General features: G+C 39.9%; 1 long non-coding RNA gene across 1 annotated transcript in view; it reads right to left on the bottom strand.

Annotated features, from left to right (window-relative positions):
* Positions 1-19,758, bottom strand: part of LOC112546772 (uncharacterized) — a 203,608-nt gene that overhangs the window by 27,514 nt on the left and 156,336 nt on the right. The window contains exon 2 of the long non-coding RNA XR_012905088.1: positions 16,458-16,589. This is a non-coding gene — a long non-coding RNA (uncharacterized LOC112546772). The remainder of the gene's footprint in view (positions 1-16,457; positions 16,590-19,758) is intronic.

The raw sequence follows: 19,758 nt of genomic DNA, 5'->3' as shown, positions 1-19,758 counted from the left end.
TGTAGACACAGCATATTTAATTATATTTATATATAATTGTAGACACTATATATTTCCTTTGTCATATTTCACAACCATGATCAATTACAAATTTAATTAATATAATCTGGAATTCAGTGCCTTGTTTACTTGTGTGTCCTGTTTTTGCTGATTAACAGAATGAGAGAGAGGCATCCTTCCTATACATTTTTGCTGTGGAGTTATATATTTTAGTGGGTTCTGTCTCTTAGGTCTATCTTGGATGGCTAGTTAAAGTTCCTTGAATGCACTGATATTATCTGACCTGCTCCCTGTTGGAATTCAGGGACTCAGAAGACCGTATCAGCTGGATGTCAGCCACACACTATGAAAAGTGTTTTTCTCTAGTGAGGTAGGCTTAAGAAGGTTGCTACCCCTGTCCCCAGTCTTTAAAGTAGACACTTCAGATGGAGTGTTCATCTGTTCAAAGACAACCTCAATGCTTTTTTTTTTAAACAAACAGTAGGTGTTAACTTTTAAAGTTATAACAAATTACAAGTTTGGGGGATTTGCTGCCCACTATCACTTTTCTTTTGATTTATTGAAAGGCATACATCTATTGTAAAATGTTTTGTTAGGCTTATCTGATATACTTCAGCATGAGTACTCAAACAGGACTCACTCTTCAGTTTTCTTGTATTTGCAGAGGATGTAAATTATATAGAGAAAAGAAACCTGGAAGCTTTATCCTATGTCCAACAATTATTTCAACCTAAAGGAATAAATACTTCTTGTAAATGTTTCAGAACCAACTTTTCTCTTTAACAGGATATATGTGTGTGTGTGTGCGTGCACATCTGTGTGTGCGTGTGTGTGTGTATTCACACATTTCCAGGGCACACCTGTCACCTCATAATGCACTCTTAGTTCACTGTTCAAGCAGACTTTTTATTTTATGGGCCACATCTTTAGAAATAGCCCTTAAGTTTGTACCTGTGTACATCATGGGTAAATAGAGCAGAATCGGTATGTTCTTGCAAATAAGATAGATGTCTAATTCTGTCAATTGCAGCCACAATTGATTATCAGTTTTATCCTACGATTAAACATGTATTCTTATATAAGTCTATTAATCAAATACAGTGCTCTGTTGCTAGAGTAAGTTGCAACATTTTCTTTTAAATTAAATTTTGGCCAAAATTGAAAAATTGTTGTACAGATGTTGATGAAATCTCAGCCAAAACACTTGAGTCTGGGTCAAGAAAGAGACTCAGGATGGCATTTAGAGCACTGATTCAGACCATGAGTTTGAATGTAGGTGTCCTTACATCCAAATGAATATCCTAGCCATCAGGCCATGTCTATTTTGGAGATGATGCCTTTAATAGATCTTTTACTTGTGTGAGAAAAATGTCAACGTCTCAGATCTATCTTGATTAAACAGGTTTTCTTTGAAATTTGAAAAAATTGATGACTGTAAAACCTTTCTTGCTTATCACTAATTCACAATTATCTGGGATGAAAAATTCCCTGAATAACACACAGAAGGGTTTTGAACCCATATATCTCACATTACAGGCAAATGGCTGTGGTGATTGTCTCTCTTCCTCCATCCCTTCCTTATTTAAAAATGGACAATTTGACACAATTCTGTTTTCACATAACAATGAAAGATTATTTTCATTCCAATGTGGAACAAAAATAAATTAAAAACCCTAAAACATTGTCACAAAGTGGAATTGTCCTTTGGTCAGCTCCATTGTTCATGAATACACCACAGCTATTATGGTTTAGGGTGATCAAGAGATATATATTATTTCAAGCTGGTGGCTACCTAAAATATTTTGAGCACTGCCATCTGAAACATCTTGATCAGATAATAACCTTTGTTTAAAAAAAATCACACTTTTGTTGCACAGATCAGAGAACTGGTTGAAGAAAATGAAAAACCTACAGAACCTAACAGTTTATATTTCCCATATTTGTTGAAATGATTGAAAAATTATTTTCCCCGATCATCTGTCATCTTGTCTTTGCTTTTCATTGGTCACAACCAAATCAGCTGTCAGAACAAGAGATAAACTGTAGATAAATTTAGAGTAGAACAATGTCATAACTTTAAAATTCAACACAATTCATAGAATAATCTCCTTCATTGTTAGCATCAAAGCTTCTCAGCTAGCACAAAAACTCAAATTCCACTCTAACAAGATCATATAAGGAAAATTTCATATCTCCAGTAAGCTTCTTCAAAAGAAGCTGTTTTACATCAGCAGATGCAACACATTTCCTTATGTGTTGTTTCTGCTCACCCGGTATTAGATATATTATCCTTCAGAACATGAATACATGTGAAAGACAGCCCGAGGGCCTGATTCACCACTGGATTATTTCAGTGAAAGATAAATGGAGTTGTTATGGCATAAAACTGAGAAATGCAATAGTGAATCATGTCTATGGAGCTTTGAGTGTCTGGTTTATTATTTACAATTCATTTTGATACCAGCTACAGTTAATTCTGTGTTTTAGTCAAATTTTAATATGCCATTTTAATTTAACAATGGCACAATATTACCATGGAAGTAAAATCTTGAATGAAAGAAGAAATGCATATGGCACAAAAGGGTTTCTGTATTGTTCCACTGAAAAGATTAATTTAAAAAAATCCTACTACAACAAAGGTATTATTCACATTAAATTAATGTGACATTGAGCACTTTCCTCTTGCTGACATTGTGGATTCAGATTATTACACTGGTAAAATATTAAAAATGAAGATAACAAGAGGCCAAATTCTCTGCTAGTGTAAACTGGTGGAGCTCCATTAACTTCAGTGGAATTGTCTCAAATTATATCAGCAAAGAATTTGGTCTGAGAGCTCTAAGCATACTCTTTGCTTTATGCTGAATGTTTCCTTCATTGAATTAAAGTGTATCTTACAATTCTAAATTAAAAGACAATTTCAGAAAACTATAGTTCGGGGTAAATAGCACTTTCTGGTGTGGAGAGGAACCCTAACAAGTAGTAGAAATGCTGCAGTCTGGCTATTCAGCTATGATTTGTAGACCCTCTTTAGGGAAGTCTGTACTTTCCGTACAACTCAGAGCAGTGTTAATAGATAGGATTACTTCAGTGATGATGAGATTTAGGTCTGGTTGACACTAGACCAGGCAGGTCATGCAAAATGGGTAGCTGGATTTGGCTTACCTTAAGCCGAGCCACTATAACGTCTAAACTGCAGGAGGCCAATGGGAGTGCATGCTCCTGTCAGTTTCCCTTACTTCTCACAGAATGAGGAGTACAGAATGCTGGTAGGGCTGCCCTCAGCATTTAATTTGGGGAGGGAGGGTCTACACTAGACCCACTAAATTGAATGCTAGGAAATGGGCCCCTGGAGGGTCAATCTTCTCTGTAGTGTAGACACCCCCTTCGAGTGTGAGTGTGTCTACTGGTGCAAGTACTCTTACCAGACAGTGGAGATGCAACAGTTATGTGACCCATTGCAGACCTGAAGATGCTGGTATCCACAGGCTTCTCTTGTGCATAGCGTGTTTGCTAAGCTAATGTGCAAAGGGGAAGTTTTGGCCCGCCATTCATTTAATTAAATAATAAAGTAATAATAGATGAACATCCTATTGTAAAAATAGATTATTAGAACAAACAGCCCCAAACTTCAGGTAAATGTCAAATATGGAGTTAAAACATGCTGAGGCAAAGGTGCCCAGGGAACCATTAAAACGTCTTTGAAAATCTGCTCAACTCAGTCTGTGGTATGAAAGAAGAATGGTTACATTTTTATACTGCGTGGAAATATGAGCAGCTCATATGTGCACAAAAATATCACTGGCAGTGCTGGCTGGAGGCTGACAATTCTGCTTAGCAATAGCTTTCCAGACTTTGATTCCACTTTAGAACCAACTCAAAATCTTTCAAATATTCTTGCAAAAAAAAAGGGGGGGGGGAGGAGGGGATTTAATATTTCTTGAATCCAAATGTTCTATTTTGGGATTTAAGGGTCTCTTTGGTCAAAAGTGGCCTGACAGGACCAGTAAGCCTTTGACTTCAGAAATCTTCTGAAGAAACTATTGAAAACTTCATTGGCTTTGACAAAACTACATATTTGTTCAAAATCCATTATGTCCGAAATATTCTGAGTAGCTGTAGTCATCACGGCAATTGTTCATGTGTTGTACAAGTGAAATGCAGTAACTGGGACATGGAAAAATATGGAGATTGAGCAGATACAGCTATTGGACTGCATCTTTCAATATTTAAATGTGTTTGTAGATAGTACTCATGTCATGGAGCTACTGGATAATGATGCACTATATTTATGAGATGCCTAAATATTTATTGGTAAATGCTTCACAGTCATATGAAAAAAATAAGTCTCTGATCCAAAAAGATTTCAGTTGAAAAGATAACAAAGGCAAATAACAGACGAGGTGCAGATAAAGATAGTCATGTGGGTGGGGGGAGGGTGTCCATACACTCAATGTGTTGAGACAACTGTTAGGGCAGCTACTGTGCAAATGCACTGACAGCTTTCGTTGTGATTTCAGTCATGCCCTCTTCTAAGCAGATGGGTGTTTGTGTCAAGCTATGGCAAACTCTGGTTATTTGGTGATTCTGACTAGGGTCAGTAGCAGTGTCGGTTGTTAAGGTTGCCCCACACTTCTGGTATGAGACTCTGTTTTCAGTTTCTTACAACTTTGCCAAACTCGAACCATTTGGGCTGAAATTTTCCATGCTGGGTGCGTGCCACTGGCTGAACTCTTTTTCTGGAAGAAAATGTCAATGAAAATAGTTCAGCTATTTCTGAGAATAATGGTACATGTCTGACCATTTATTTGAACCTCAGTAGCAATCCCATACTTTGGAGCAGCAATTTGAAATTTCAAAGGGGTGTGGCTTTTGTGTTGAGAATATGAGTCTCTGCACCAGGTAGAGGCTGAGCAGCAGAATGAAGTGCCTAGCATCTTTCTGTCCTGTGTTCTGTGACCTCGTGACTGGCACCAGGCACTGTGGAAGAGACAGCTGCCTGATTTAAATGCAGGGAGGACAAAAACTATAATGAACTATAGTGGAAAATTTATAATGACCAAAAATAACTTTTTCTTTACAAACTGAAGTATCATGACTAACTTCAGTTTTTTATTTGTAGTGTTTTTAAAGAGGGGAAATTGGTGCCAACTCTAGTTCACATACTGATGGCTGCCTCTTCATAAATATTAATAGATTCCAAAATCAGAAGAGACCACAGTGATATCTAGCCTGATGTCCTGTATGAAATAGGTCTTAGAACCTAATCTCTGAAGCATATCCAATCTTGATTTCTAAAACTTGCCAGTCATGGAGAATTCACTCTTGGTAAATTATTCTAGTAGTTAATTACCCTTACACTTAATGTGGATAAGTTGTGAATATTTCTACCACCAATAGCATTCTGGTAAAAAGATGGGTTGAAACAGATAAATGAATGAAATGGCTTTTGGAGGGAAAAAACCCAAAACAAACAAACAAAAAAAACCCCAGTGCCCTTATAAGGTATAATCAGCTATAGAAACAACTCTCCAAAACATAAAGAATGGCATAAAGTCTGTGTCTTTGATGCAGCAGTCTGAGCCCTGATGAATTTCTCACTGCTAAAAATGGTATTGAACTTTCAGATGCTATTGACGGTGTCTTGTGGGAAGTTGGTACAATTTCTGCATTTGAATGATTTTTTTTTGTATGAGTAGGATGAATAGTACATGTACTCATACTATACATGAGTACTATATTTCTTATTTTGCATATTGAGTTTCTTTTAGGAGATAAGTTAGTGAGTAATTATTCATATATGAAATTACAAGTTAATCAGATTTGAGCTACTATTATATTTAAATTAATTGGTTGTGTTCTTTCTGAATGAATTGTGATCAGCTTTAGAAATTCTGTTATATTTGTAGTATGTTAAGTTTACTCCATTTCTTTGTTCATATGACAAACCATACTGGATTGCTGACTTTAAAATAAATCAAACTAATATACCTAATCTAATATACCTAATCTACTTGCACTGTATTTAAACATGAATAGGTTCTTCTTGTCTTTTACATAGTTTGCATGCTTTCCTTGCATATTACCCTCCTGACAAGCCTTGTAATTACTAAATATTTTTAAAAAATCACCTGTTTAATCCAATACATTTTTTTATCCTGATCTTTTCCTATTAAAGCAAAGAATGTTGAAGGTGAGTCAAGCTATTTAATAAAACATAATATTAGGAAAACAATGGCATAAACTTGATTTCAGGATTTCATTTCAGAAGTTTTTGTCATTACACATTTTCTTAGAAAGAAATTATGACTTCTGATCAAGAACAATACATTTTTGTGTGTTTTGAATAGTCATTGTAGTCATCCTAAAGTCAAATGCCAAAGTCGTAGCCTCCTTGCAGATGAAGTGCCATCTGCTCCATAGCTAGATCTTTAAGGTGGTCTGGCTGGATATTTATTTTGTGTCCATCAGTGAAATCTGTGATGCTGAAAGACCAGGTGATAGCTCATGCCAAAATCTTGTGCCCCCTTAAGTATTGACAAATGCATAGCTGAAAATCAGTCTGGTTCACCTGTTAGTGTCATTAAAGTAGATGTTAGAGTGTGTATTAATCTTACAATATCTGTATCCTGTGTTGTAAGGTAATATTTAGATGCTTGCTCTGTAGCTATAAAAATGTTTGCCAAGACTATAAACCCACAGTATGGGGAGAACCATTACCAAGTGTTAAATACTGGCTTATGACAATAGGTATCTTCTCTTACAACAAAATATGCCTGTAGACACCAGTCAAGACTTTGTGGAATGTCTGTGTACAAAAGACTTTGTTTACTTCCCTCACAGCCCTAAAGGGTACATGAAAGAGCCCTTGTCCCATTATAGCTTGAATACTGGGAAAATGAATACAAATGCCTGACCAGAAGAAAAGCTATTCCTATTCCATCTTAATTCTAAGGGACAAAGATTTTTAAGAATAGTTTAGCCAGTAGTTTAGCTTGGATTAGCTCTAAAAAACATATGGAACCAGCATATAAAATTTGTTTCCATTACCTTTTAAATTTTAATTTGTGCATGTGTATATATAACTGCTTTAATCTTGTGCAAAACTCATTTATTTTTTATAGTTCATAAACCTTCACTCAATTTATTACAGATATGATGTTGCAACTCCATATTTCTATGGAAATACGTTTTTGAATATAAATATGCATAACTTAAATGTGCTCTATATGAAATGGGGCATGTGACCTAACATTCAAGAGTTTGTAATCCCCTGAATGGGTATATTCTATTTGTGTATATACATCATTCTTGGCTGTAAAGTTAGAATTATAAATCCATTTATACGTTCATATGATGAGGCATAATTTTTCTTTACAGAAACCATGTTGACGTTTCACCAACAAATTATGTTCATCTGCCCCTTACTATACAGGCAGTCCCCGGGTTACGTACAAGATAGGGACTATAGGTTTGTTCTTAAGTTGAATTTGTATGTAAGTCGGAACTGGCTCCAGATTCAGCTGCTGCCACTGAAACTGACCAGGGGCTGACTACAGGAAGCCGGAGGCAGAGTTGCTCTGCCCCCAGCTTCCTGGAATCAGCCTGATCAGTTTCAACAGCTGCTGAATCTGGAGCCTGGGACAGAACAGCTGGGGCGCTGCCCGGTAGGTTCCCACAGGACCAACCTGGCAGCACCCTAGCTGCTCTACCCGAGGCATCCCGCAACAAAAGCCTGGTCTGCTGGGGGCGGGGGGGGGGGGCGCACTAGCTGCGCCCCCTCCCCCTCCAGCAGACCAGGGAGACCCGAGCAAAGCCGCACAGGCAGAGGGACCCCGCCGCCCGTGTGGCTTTCCTCCTTTGCCCCCGAGCAAAGCCGATGGACCCCCCCCCCCCAGCAGACCAGGGACACCCGAGCAAAGCCGCCACCTGGGCGGCTTTGCTCGTTTGCCCGGGAGCAAAGCCGCCCAGGCAGCGGGACCCCCGCCGCCTGGGCAGCTTTGCTCCTGTCCCCCTGGTCTGCTGGGGAGGTCCAGCAAAGCCACTGGGAGACCGGGAGAAGCTTTCCTTGCCCCGGAGGACATGGGCGGCGACCCGCCGCCTGTGAGCTCTGGGGCGAGAAAAGCCCTGTTTGTAAGTGCGGATCCGACATAAGTCGGATACACGTAAGTCGGGGACTGCCTGCAGTTTTAAGAAATTTGCCTGGTACTGAAGTTAGACTTACTGGCCTGTAGTTGGCAGGATCATCTCTGGAGTCCTTTTTAAAAAAAAATTGTGTCATATTAGCTATCCTACAGTCATTTGGTACAGAAAATGAATTAAATGAATCAAAGTTCAGTTAGTTGTTCCACAATTTCACATTTCACATGACAGATTCATAGCTTGTGTTCTCCACATGTTCTATAGACAGCTTATGGTTGGTCTTACAAGGAATAACATAATCAGACTGAGAAAAGAAAGATGCAGGAAGAATATGAGGAAGAACTCCTAACAGTAAGATATATTAATTTGCAGAAGAGTCTCCAAGGGAGATGGGAGAAGGACACATTATCTAGCATTATTAAACCTAGACTGCACAGAGCAATAGAAACTATTGTAGACAACAAACCCACAAGGACAGGTGGTTGGATTTGATGATTTATTGTTTCTATGAGTCACATGTTAAATAACTTATGCCAGGTTAAAAAAAAATCTAACTTCCACAGCACTTTACAAGGCTGAAGCTGCCAAAAATTACTCATGAGCAATGCTGCATAGACCATATGGCTTCTTTATTGTTTCTGGCTCTTAGAAATTTAGGAAAAGCAAAAGACATGAAAACATTTTTGTTTTAATATATAATGTATATAAGCTAATATAGAGTAACATACCACACCACGTTTTGCTCAGGATTTAGAGCAGACGCCAATTCTTTTCATGTATATTATAGGCAGTTTATAATTGTTTTGAGGAACTTTGGTAAAGAGGTAGACTGATTTAAATGTATAAGCCCAGTGTATTTCCATTCAAACTGAGTGTTAGTGGTCCATTGTGGGCTGGATAGATCACCAATAATAGTTGCATAGTATTATTCTTTAGCACCTGACTGGTGGCATATGTTCAAAATGGTGTCTTGGTTGTGGGGATAAGGTAGAGTTTGAAAGCGCTACATGCAATTACTTTATGCAAGGGGTGATTGGGATTAAGTTATAAAGGGTTATTTTATAAGTTTAAGTAAATTCTAGGGCGCTGTTCCCCGTGCTCGCTATGCTCATCAACCAGCTCGGCCCCCTTCCCCTGGTTGCTGGGAAGTGCTGGGCCAAGGCCTCAGCAGCCCTAAGCAACTGCTGGGGAGGGTCAGGCCAAGGCTGCCTCAGCCCCTGTTCTCCCCTCCCCCAACTGCCGACCCTCCCCACAACCCACAATGGCAGCTGAATGCCTGTGCAGAGGGGGAGCCAAGCCCCCATCCTTATGGAGAGGCTGGAGGCTGAGCATCTTAGCGCTAGTGACAGCGTCCAGGAAAGCAAGGCTGAGGTGGGCAGCAGGCCTGAGATGGAGGAGCCCAGGAGCAGAGCTATGGCCATGGGTGAGGGCAGCCCGGCTGGGGAGGAAGAGGTAGACAGGCTCTGCTCTGGCCTCAGTGCCTCTGCCACACACTTTCCTGCTCGTCAACTTCCCTAGCTGCCGAGGCTGTGACAGCTCCTGCTCTCTGCCCCTGATTGCTGCCGGGAGCTGGGGCAGGAGGTGGCTGGGTTGCAGGACCCATAACCTGGCAGCAGGTGGCAGAGTGGGGAGCTGGAGCCACTTTCCACCAGGGTCACCTGACCATCTGGCAGCGGAGAGCGGGGCCAGTGGGGAGCTCAGGGCACCTCTTGAGGAGCCAGGGGGATCCCTGGGCCATGGCTGCCACTTCCCCTTCAGACCCTGACCAGGCTGGATGGCAGAGCGACGCAGAGTTACATGATGACGTCACTCTGTGGTCCTGCAGGAAAATTTTATATATATGTGTGTGTGTGTGTGTGTGTGTGTGTATACGCACACACAGAGGGTATGTCTACACTACCCCGCTAGTGCGAACTAGCGGGATAATGTATGCATACCAAACATGCAAATGAAGCCCGCGATTTGAATTTCCCGGGCTTTATTTGCATAAGTCGGCCGGCGCCATTTTTAAATGCCGGCTTGTTCGAACCCCGTGCCGCGTGTAGCCACGCGGCACGGGCTAGATAGTTCAGAATGGCTTGCTAGTCCGAACTATCTAGCCCGTGCCGCGTGTAGCCGCGCGGCACGGGGTTCGAACAAGCCGGCATTTAAAAATGGCGCCGGCCGACTTATGCAAATAAAGCCCGGGAAATTCAAATCGCGGGCTTCATTTGCACGTTCGGTATGCATACATTACCCCGCTAGTTCGCACTAGCGGGGTAGTGTAGACATACCGAGAGAGTGAGAATGATGCCTGCCCTTTGGACCTGCATATAAATAAGGGAAGAAAGCAAAAGGCTTCATCAGAAATATATCTGCTAAGAGGGGGCAGGTTACTATTTGCTAATTCCTTGTAAATTGTCATATGAATTGGGAAAGAAAATTAAGGAGCAGATTCAATGCAAAGAGCTCTTTAGGGAGCTGCCACATTCTCTGTGCTGTGAGAGGTATGCCTTTTAAGATTTGGGCCTGCATATGGAGATCTTTAAAAATCTCTTTTAACCTTTGACTTCATTTCCAGCTTCATTTATTTGGACTAGGTTTTTAACAAGTAACCTCTGAGAAAAGACTGTTTGGGTAATTCAAGAGGGACTTTTGCAAGATAGCAGTTTACTCCATCCATGCTATCTGATCCTTCTTTTATTGTTAAACCTGTAGTTTCCAAAGGACTGGCATCAGCGTGATTATTGGGTAAGAATTAAGATTCATATTGACCTGGGATTAAGTGTCTGATCCTCTAGGACCAGTGAAAACCTTAGGTATGGTTAAACAAATCTGGCAAGGGGTTATTGAAATCTTATTTATCTGGTTGAGAGCCAAGAGCTGGAATGCGTAAGGGGTCTGTGTTTGTCTTACGGCTAGTTTCTGCAGTATCGTGTTGGGTTATCTTGTTACTGGCTTGGTGAATCTAATTATACAACAATCCAGCAGTATTTTGGGGGGCTGTCTGCTCTATTTCTTTCAAATTATAGACTCATGCACTTTCATGAGTAAAACACACTTCATCAGATACGTTGGAGTGGAAATACAGAATCCAATATATATATTACCTGTCAATTGTTGGACCCTTGTTAATGAAGCTAATTAAATGGGCTTGATGTGTCCTATTCATAGCTATTGATGAGAAATCAAGTTGCCAGGAATGCAGCCCCACTTGGGGCTGGTGCTGTGGGAAGCGCATCCTTAGTCAGGGCTGGAGCAGTTCAAGAGTGCAGTGCCGGCTGGGGCTAGTGGCAAGGAGCTCAGCCCCAGCCAGGGCTGAAGTCATCTGGGTGTGCAGCCCGGATCAATGCCATGGCCAGGGATGGGGTGGGGGGTACAACTACTGCCAGAGCTGGAGGCAACGGAGTTGGCGGGCATGGTGGGGGATGCAGCCCCAATCAGGGCTGGCATAGTGTGTGTATTGTGGGGGTGGGCAAGTGGAGGGAGCACAGCCTACAGCTGGGTAAGGAGCCTTGACCTCCCCTTGCCCGGAAAACTCCATGGTTTGGGACAACTCAAGCCCCGAGGGGGCCAGACGAGGAAGGTCCGTGTGTGAATACACACACACATGTATAAAGAGAGAGAGAGAGAGAGAGAAGAGTTGGGAAAATAGGGAATAAATGTGATTAGCTGCAAAGTCAAGTTTTTTGCCAGTTGGTTGAATTGTGAATGCAGAAAATGTTACAAAGTAATTAATGCTTTTATGTTTTATGTTTCGTGTGCAACCTTCAAACAATAGTTGGCGACTCCCAAAGAGAAATTTTTTTATAGATTCATTTGCTGAATCAATCTTAACCCCAGTGCTGTGGAATTCCTTTATTGTCAAACTACAAACCTTTACTTGGGGCAAATCCTATTGTACACCGACTATTCTTGACTTCATGGACAACTCCCAAGAGGGGTGGAAAAACATTTTTCATGAATAAATATTGAAAATGTGGAGACACAAACAGCAATATGTACTAAGTGAGTATGTGTATATAATGTAGATGTAGAAATACTTATGATCATGTTCTACATATACATTCATGGTATTGTTTAGTGTCTTGTATTTTGTAAGTACTCATGATGAATGTACAAGTTCATGATTTCATCACTTCTTTCACTCACCTTACAGTATAAATTAAGAATTTCCCTAAGTAGAAACTTGCTTATCCACAGTGGCAGAGCCATTGAAAATTAATAAATGAATAAACACAAGGAAAGCACTTTCTCATTTATTAGACAAGTGTAACTTGATTCTAATTATTTTAAAGTTCATAGTGTAGTAATCTAGTAAGATTAATTGTATAAAGTTAATTATGCAAAAGAGGTATTATGAAACCTCACTACACAGCTCCTCCATTTAAACTTTACTGAGTGGTAGGGAGAGCATTTATTTGAAGAAGTTGTAATATAATGCAGAAAGCAGACCAGAGGGAGTACAGAGAAACAGGAAAAGGAGGGGAGATGCTGAAGAGATAGCAGGGGAACCTAATGACACAAGTAGTGATAGTTCTAAGTGAGTGTGTATATTAATTTTTTTTGTACTGAGCAGTGTTGAATGAAAAAATAAGGTAGTCAAACAAGTCAAAATGAGGTGAATAGAATTCATCTGGCTGTCATTGTGATTGATGCCCTTTATTTTGAACCCAATTTTAATTCTCCACACAAAGCTTCTATTATTATTGCAAACTTTTAAATGAGAAAATTGGTATGTAGGGATATTTTTTATTTCATAGCTGTGATAGTGAGCCAGAAGGAGTTAAGAAACTTGCATGCTTGATAACCCAAATTCTACCTTTAGAGACATATTAGAAAAGTGTTTGAGTGGTACTAAGAGTCATTCCTTATAAATAACTAACAAAGCCAATGTAGACTAGAGTTTTGAAATGTATACTTGTATTGTGCCCTTACTACCAAACCAAACATTCTCTTTTCCCTTCTTATGCTATATATACAGTACCACTAAAGTTACATCAATGCTCATAAATTACTTTAATAACATCAGTTGTGCATGTCCACACAGTGCTTCTTATATCAGCTGAGCACATCCACAATCTTTGCTCTTGCAGCCACACAAAGTTGTTATTGTGGGTAGCTAGCAATACATGATGCAAGTCATCAACTTCTGCTGCTTTGAACTCTGGGAATGGACCACGGGGCAGTGAGCACCATCCTATGATGCAGTTTTCTCCATCCCATCATTCTATGCCATCCCAACAAGTTGCTTCTTACCTCCTTTTGTATAATTTTTCAATAGCCCTCGTATATTGTATGCCTGCCATCTATGCCTAACAACATGGGCCGGTCAGTGGCAGTCCATTCTTTTAATGAGCATTCTGAATACAGCTTGGCTGGTATTACAGTATTTCAAGAGCTGTGAAACAAGTAAATCAATTAGGCTTCTCCTGCTATCTGCCATAGAAACAAATAATTCAAGATTTCTGCTGGTATTCATGGAACAACTTCGCATGGTGGACCATCAGTCTTGGGAAACAATCACTGAGTAGTGGGATCACATCATAAGAACAGCCATATTGAGTCAGACCAAAGGTCCATTTAGCCCAGTATCCTGTCTGCCAACCGTGGCCAATGCCAGATGCCCCAGAAGGAGTGAACACAACAGGTACTCATAACGTGACCCCTTTCCTGTCATCCATTTCTAGACAAACAGAGGCTCAGAATACCATTCTTACCTATCCTGGCTAATAGCCATTGATGGACCTAACCTCCATGAATTTGCCTAGCTCTTTTTAAAACCCTGTTAAAGTCCTTGTCTTCACAACATCCTCTGACAAGGAGTTCCAGAGGTTGACTGTGCGCTGGGTGAAGAAAAGCTTCCTTTTGTTTGTTTTAAACCTGATACCTATTAATTTCATTTGGAGATCCCCTAGTCTTTATGTTACAGAAACAAGTAAATAACTTTTCCTTATTCACTTTTTCCATACCAGTCATGATTTTATACACCTCTATCATATGCTCCCTTAGTCACCTCTTTTCTAAGCTTTTTATCTTTCATCATGAGAGACCTGTTCCAAACCCCTAATAATTTTTGTTGCCCTTCTCTGAACCTTTTCAAGTACCAATATATCTTTTTTTGAGATGAGGCAACCACATTTGTACACAGTATTCAAGATGTGGACGTACCATGGTTTTATAGAGAGGCAATAAGAAAGTCTCTGTCTTATTCTCTATCAATTTTTTAATACCACCTAACATTGTTTTTTTTTTAATGCCTCTGCACATTGAATGGATGTTTTCAGAGAATTATGCACAATGAAAATTCTGCTTCCTGCTTCTGATGTGCTTAAAAACATTTTGCTATTACTTTTTTAGTTTTTGGCTATCTGCTCTTCAAACCCTTTTTGGGATTTTCTTATTATATTTTTACACTTAATTTGACAGAATTTATGCTCTTTTCTATTTCCCTCACTAGGATTTGGCTTCCACTTTTTAAAAGATGTCTTCTTATCTCTCACTGCTTCTTTTACTTGGTTGTTAAGCCATGATGTCACTTTTTGGTTCTCTTACTGTGTTTTTTAATTTGGGGTATACATTTAAGTTGGGCTTCTATTATGGTGTATTTGAAAAGTTCCCCTGCAGTGTGCGGAGATTTTACTTTTGTCACTGTAGCTTTTAATTTCTGTTTAACTAACCTCCTCATTTTTGTGTAGCTCTCCTTTCTGAAATTAAATGCTACAGTTTTGGGCTGCTGAGGTGTTTTTCCCACCACAAGGATGTTAAATTTTATTACATTATGGCCACTATTTCCAAGAGGTCCAGTTATATTTACCTCTTAGACCAGATCCTGTGGTCCATTATGGACTAAATCAAGAATTGCCACTCCCTGTATGGGTTCCAGAACCAGCTGCTCCAAGAAGCAATCATTTAAGGTATCAATAAATTTTATCTTTGCATCCTGTTCCGAGGTGACATGTATCCATGTATGGTATGAAGAGCAGAGGCCACCAAACATTTGGATGCACAAAGCCACTTTCCTGGAATTGCCTGCGGAGCTCACTCCAGCATAGTTGTGCAGGGACGGCAAAATGAGAGCTGCCCTTACTGAGGGAAAGTGAGTGGTGAATGCTATGCAGAAGCTGGCAGCTCAGACTGATACTGTTCAGCCATGAAACTGTTTGGAGTTGGAGCTGCAAAGAATATGTTTTGCAATGTGCTGCAGTGAACAGAAGCAGCACAAAGCAAAACAGAGTGTGAAGGGAGACAATTAATGCAAGACTGGGTCTGGAAAGGACATGGGAGCAGAAAAAGGTGATCTCCTGGAGGGGGAAGACAGAGATTAGATCTCTCTTTACTCTGCAGTCTGAGAACCTCCATGCATGACTGCCCCAGAAACCATTAAGGATGTAAAATCCCTTTAAATTAGTTAACCAGTTAAACATTAACTTTAACCGGTTAACTGATTAAATGGAGATGGGTGGAGGGGTGTTTAAATGGAGCCGATGATGTTTACCTGGCAGCTGGTTAAATGGTTACCCATTAACTTCTCTAGCAGCCACTACAGAATTATGGCAATGCTCTCCCAAACTTCCCTATCCCATTCCAGTGTTCCCAGTCTTCCATAGTACCCTGTGCTCTCCACTCAAAATAACTAGTTTGCCAATTAAAGCTGGAGTTTCACACTGCTATGAGAGCCCTAACTACGAGACTGTTCCTCATTTTTATAACCCCGTGACCAAAAATTTGTTTTTCCTGTTAATAAACTTGAGTGTTTGAAATGAACTGAGTCTTTATTAGTGACATATACACAACTGTCAGTGCCAGCTTTGAAACAATGTGGCTATAGGTTGGAATATTTGCTGAACACAATTGACACAGAGGAAGCAAGCACTAAAGGGGTTACATATGGTGTCAAATAAACACAATGCTCTTTTAAAGCCTCCATGATTTAGATAGCCTCCTTTTGTGCTTCTGTATTACCCTTGTCTTTGGCTGCTCAAAATCAGCAGCTGGCTCCTCAGTTTCAGTGGCTCACCAATGTGAGAGCTTTCCTCCACAAATAATATGCAGAGCAAAGCAGGCCACAATGACCATGGGAATTTTTTTTTAATCACAGAATCATAGAACTGGAAGTGACATCGAGAGGTCATCAAGTCCAGTCCCCTGCACTCATGACAGGACCAAGCACCATCTATACCACCCCTGACCAGTGTTTGTCTAACCTGCTCTTAAAAACCTCCAGTGATGGAGACTTAACAACCTCCCTATTTGTACTGAGGTCTAACTAGACAAAATATAGCATAAAAACATTTTAACATTGGCCAAAGATGCATTCAATGGTCATTTGGTACCTGCTGAATCAGTTGTTGAAGCGTCCCTTTCTGACATGTAGGCTCCCAGCCTGAGGCTTCATGAGCCAGAGTAACAACGGTCTCCAAGGATCACTATGGGCATTTTCCCATCCCTCACTGGGATCTTCTGGACTGAAAGGAAAGAAAGAAAGAAACAAAGAAAGAAAATCTCAGCATGCAGCTTTTTATATATTCAGGCAGATGTGTGCACCATGCATCCTCTATGATCACCCAGATTAATGCCAGTGAAGTGGCCCAGGAGATGCCTGATTCATTATTTTTTCAGACAGAACACACAAGAATAAAAAAAAATCAGAATTGACGTTCATCTTCACAGGTGCACAAACAATTTTGTTGTGTTTTGTGATGCACGTTGACATTTTTATAACTCAGATAAACAAAAGGCTGAATTGCAGTTCCACGTGGACATGAAAGTAATTAAAACAATACCAATTATTTAAACATCTTTCAAGTTTTGTTTTCAACAGCACTAGTACGTTTTTAATGACGTGAAACACCCTGATCACAGAACATTATTTGTATTTGAGCTATGAATCCAAGTTCTTACAGAAACATTTCCAAAGAAGGTGAAAATCAGCTATGGTGGAAATGGCCAAATGTGAGATATCAAACACACCACATTTGGGTGGGGGAGCCGCAGGAGGAGCCATTGTGTAGGGGAGCATGACCATCTATGACACAAAACACATGGCTCCAGCAGAAGTAGTTCAGAGAGGCTGCCATGCAGCAGCCCTTATCCTGGCCCTGGGTTGAGATAGAGGACTTCCATCTCTCCAGATCAGTGACATGTAGTATGGAATACAGTGACTCAGAGTTAATCTAGGGTCAAGTTCACTTGTCCCACATAAATTAGGTAATGCTTCAAGAAAATGTGCTCTCAGTATTGAGACAAGTGCATCCAAGATCACATGTTGGGAAAAATTTAATACTCCAGAACAAGGATGCCCTCTGACATAGCAACTTGTGTGGTCTCCTCTCATCATTTATTTCTCTCACCATAGTTTAATTCTGGCTATTGGACTGACAATGTAGTATTGTGAATGAAATGTACTTTGGGAAATTTGTATGCACATTTTATAGCTTGCAAAATAAATAAAACAAAGGAACTTGGGCCTCAGAGGAGAGGGAAGTAACTAGCTGTCACTTTCAATGTCTCATCCAAAATCAAAGGATTTTAAATATGTACAATGAGATTTCATAGCCCAAATGTTCTTTAAAAATTGCAATAAGAAGTGATATGGCAACTGCTTGAAAAGTTTTACTGATTCAGTGCACAAAAGAAAGGATGATTTTTTGCTATTAGTATGTGTCCATTGGGATGATGCTGGTTAACACTTGAAGAGCATAGAAATAATTCCAGTCAAACTTCCCACAGTATTTTAGTTTTCATTAAGAAAATGGAGGCTCTCCTTTCTGATGGCTTTGTTTACAGTTTGTACAGGAAGTCAGAGAATGAGACACTATTAAAATGCTTTCCATGTAAAGCTATCATATATATTAGTAGTAATAATTAGCTCTCATTGGCAATTTGCAGCAAAATGTCTCAAATAACTTTCTGAAGGAAGGTGAGCAACATTACTTACATGTTATAAATGAGGCACAATGATATAAAGGCAAACACCCCCCCCCTTTATTTTTTCCTCCCCCCTCTCCTTTCTCCCCTATTTATTTTGGATCTGCACATCCTAAACTCAAAACTCCAGTCGTCTGAAGAAGTGGGCTGTGCCCATGAAAGCTCATTAACACCATCTGTATGTTTTGTAGTCTATAAAATGCTATCAGACCATTTGTTGTTTTTTAAGTTTATTTCTATCAGTGTTCATTACTTTTGTTTGCCTTAACTTTTTGCAAGCCTAATATTTGCCATTTTCTCATTTTTTCATAGATACTGAGTAACTACAGCATTGATAGACTTCATGTGGGGCTATGGGTGATCAACTCTGAAAATAGTTGTCTAAATTTGCGACCTAAAATGTATCCGTCATGATCGGAAATGTGGATTTTGCAAAAGTCAGTGCTATATAGAGAAGTACATATTAATTGGTTTTAAGTTTTTTAATTAAAATATATCCTCATAGTGTATCAAAAATTCACTTCTGCATTATTGATTATGGGTTTTTTTTTACTGTAGTTACAGAGCACAATGTGAATCTACTAATCTACAGCAGTTTGTCATCAGAAGTAGATTTCTTCATGTGAATAACAATGTTGTCTTGTACACCCTGGGAATATTGTATGTTTACCAAGTGCTGCATTTTTTCTTATGAGAAGTTATTTGAGTAGTGTTTGCAGTTGAACTCTCAACCCTGGAAGATGCTCCTTTCTGATAACTTTGTGGTATCTTATGCATTTTAAATGAGACAGACTGTTCAGACTGTCACCTTCCATAACTTAGCAAAGAAAAGGTGGAAACTTAAACCATGTTGCCTATGTGTTTGGTTAGCTGCAGGGTGGTTTTTCTTTTCATAGCAGAAGTATAGGAAATAAGAAGTATGTAGGACAGGGGTGGGGAACCTTTTTGGGGTGAGGACCACTGACCCACAGAAAAATCAGTCAAGGACTGCATACAAGTGAGAAAAAAAACAAAAACCACCCCTCACAATCATGGGCTCCCCAATGTTGGGGGGAGTCCTGAGCCTCAGGAGCCAGATCCAGGCAAGCCGGGGGCTTCATCCAGTGCCTGGGCCTTACATTCCCCACCCTCATGCAGGAAACTGCATTTTAACTAATCTAATCACTTTCCTGAGCAAAACCAGCATGGACAGTTAATGTTGAAACATCCAGTTGAAAGTATAGTGAGCTCAGATGTGTAACTGAAAAAAAAAGAGCAAGTAAATGAATAGTTGATTGCTCAGACTGACCATTTTTTGAGGCAGAAAATGATGAAATAAGCTGGTGAAATCCAGTTTCAGAAAGGGAAATGCCAGCCAACATGTTGCAAAACTTCTTGAAAGACTGGCTTAATGGAGGAATGTTGATCTTGTGGCTAATGGAGCCATATTTTTGCTTTGTCTTTAGGCCTACTGTAATAAATTAATATTAATAATAATGGCACTGGACTGGGCCTCAGGAGATCTGGGCTCAAACTTCCCGTGTATTCTTGGGCTCTTAATGTCTCTGTGTCTCAGTTCCCCATATGTAAAAAGGTGTACAAGTGTTTTGCTGCGTCACAAGGGTGTTAAAGGGTAAATTAATTACAGTATGTGAAACACTCAAAGATTGGGGAAGAAGGCCATATAAACACATGTCCTAGACGAACAAAGCAAGGGATTGATTGGTT

Source organism: Pelodiscus sinensis, chromosome 6, assembly GCF_049634645.1.
Source record: "Pelodiscus sinensis isolate JC-2024 chromosome 6, ASM4963464v1, whole genome shotgun sequence".
Taxonomy (NCBI): Eukaryota; Metazoa; Chordata; order Testudines; family Trionychidae; genus Pelodiscus; species Pelodiscus sinensis.
The sequence above is the reverse complement of the archived record's forward strand: the minus strand, read 5'-3'. Positions and strand labels throughout refer to the sequence as shown.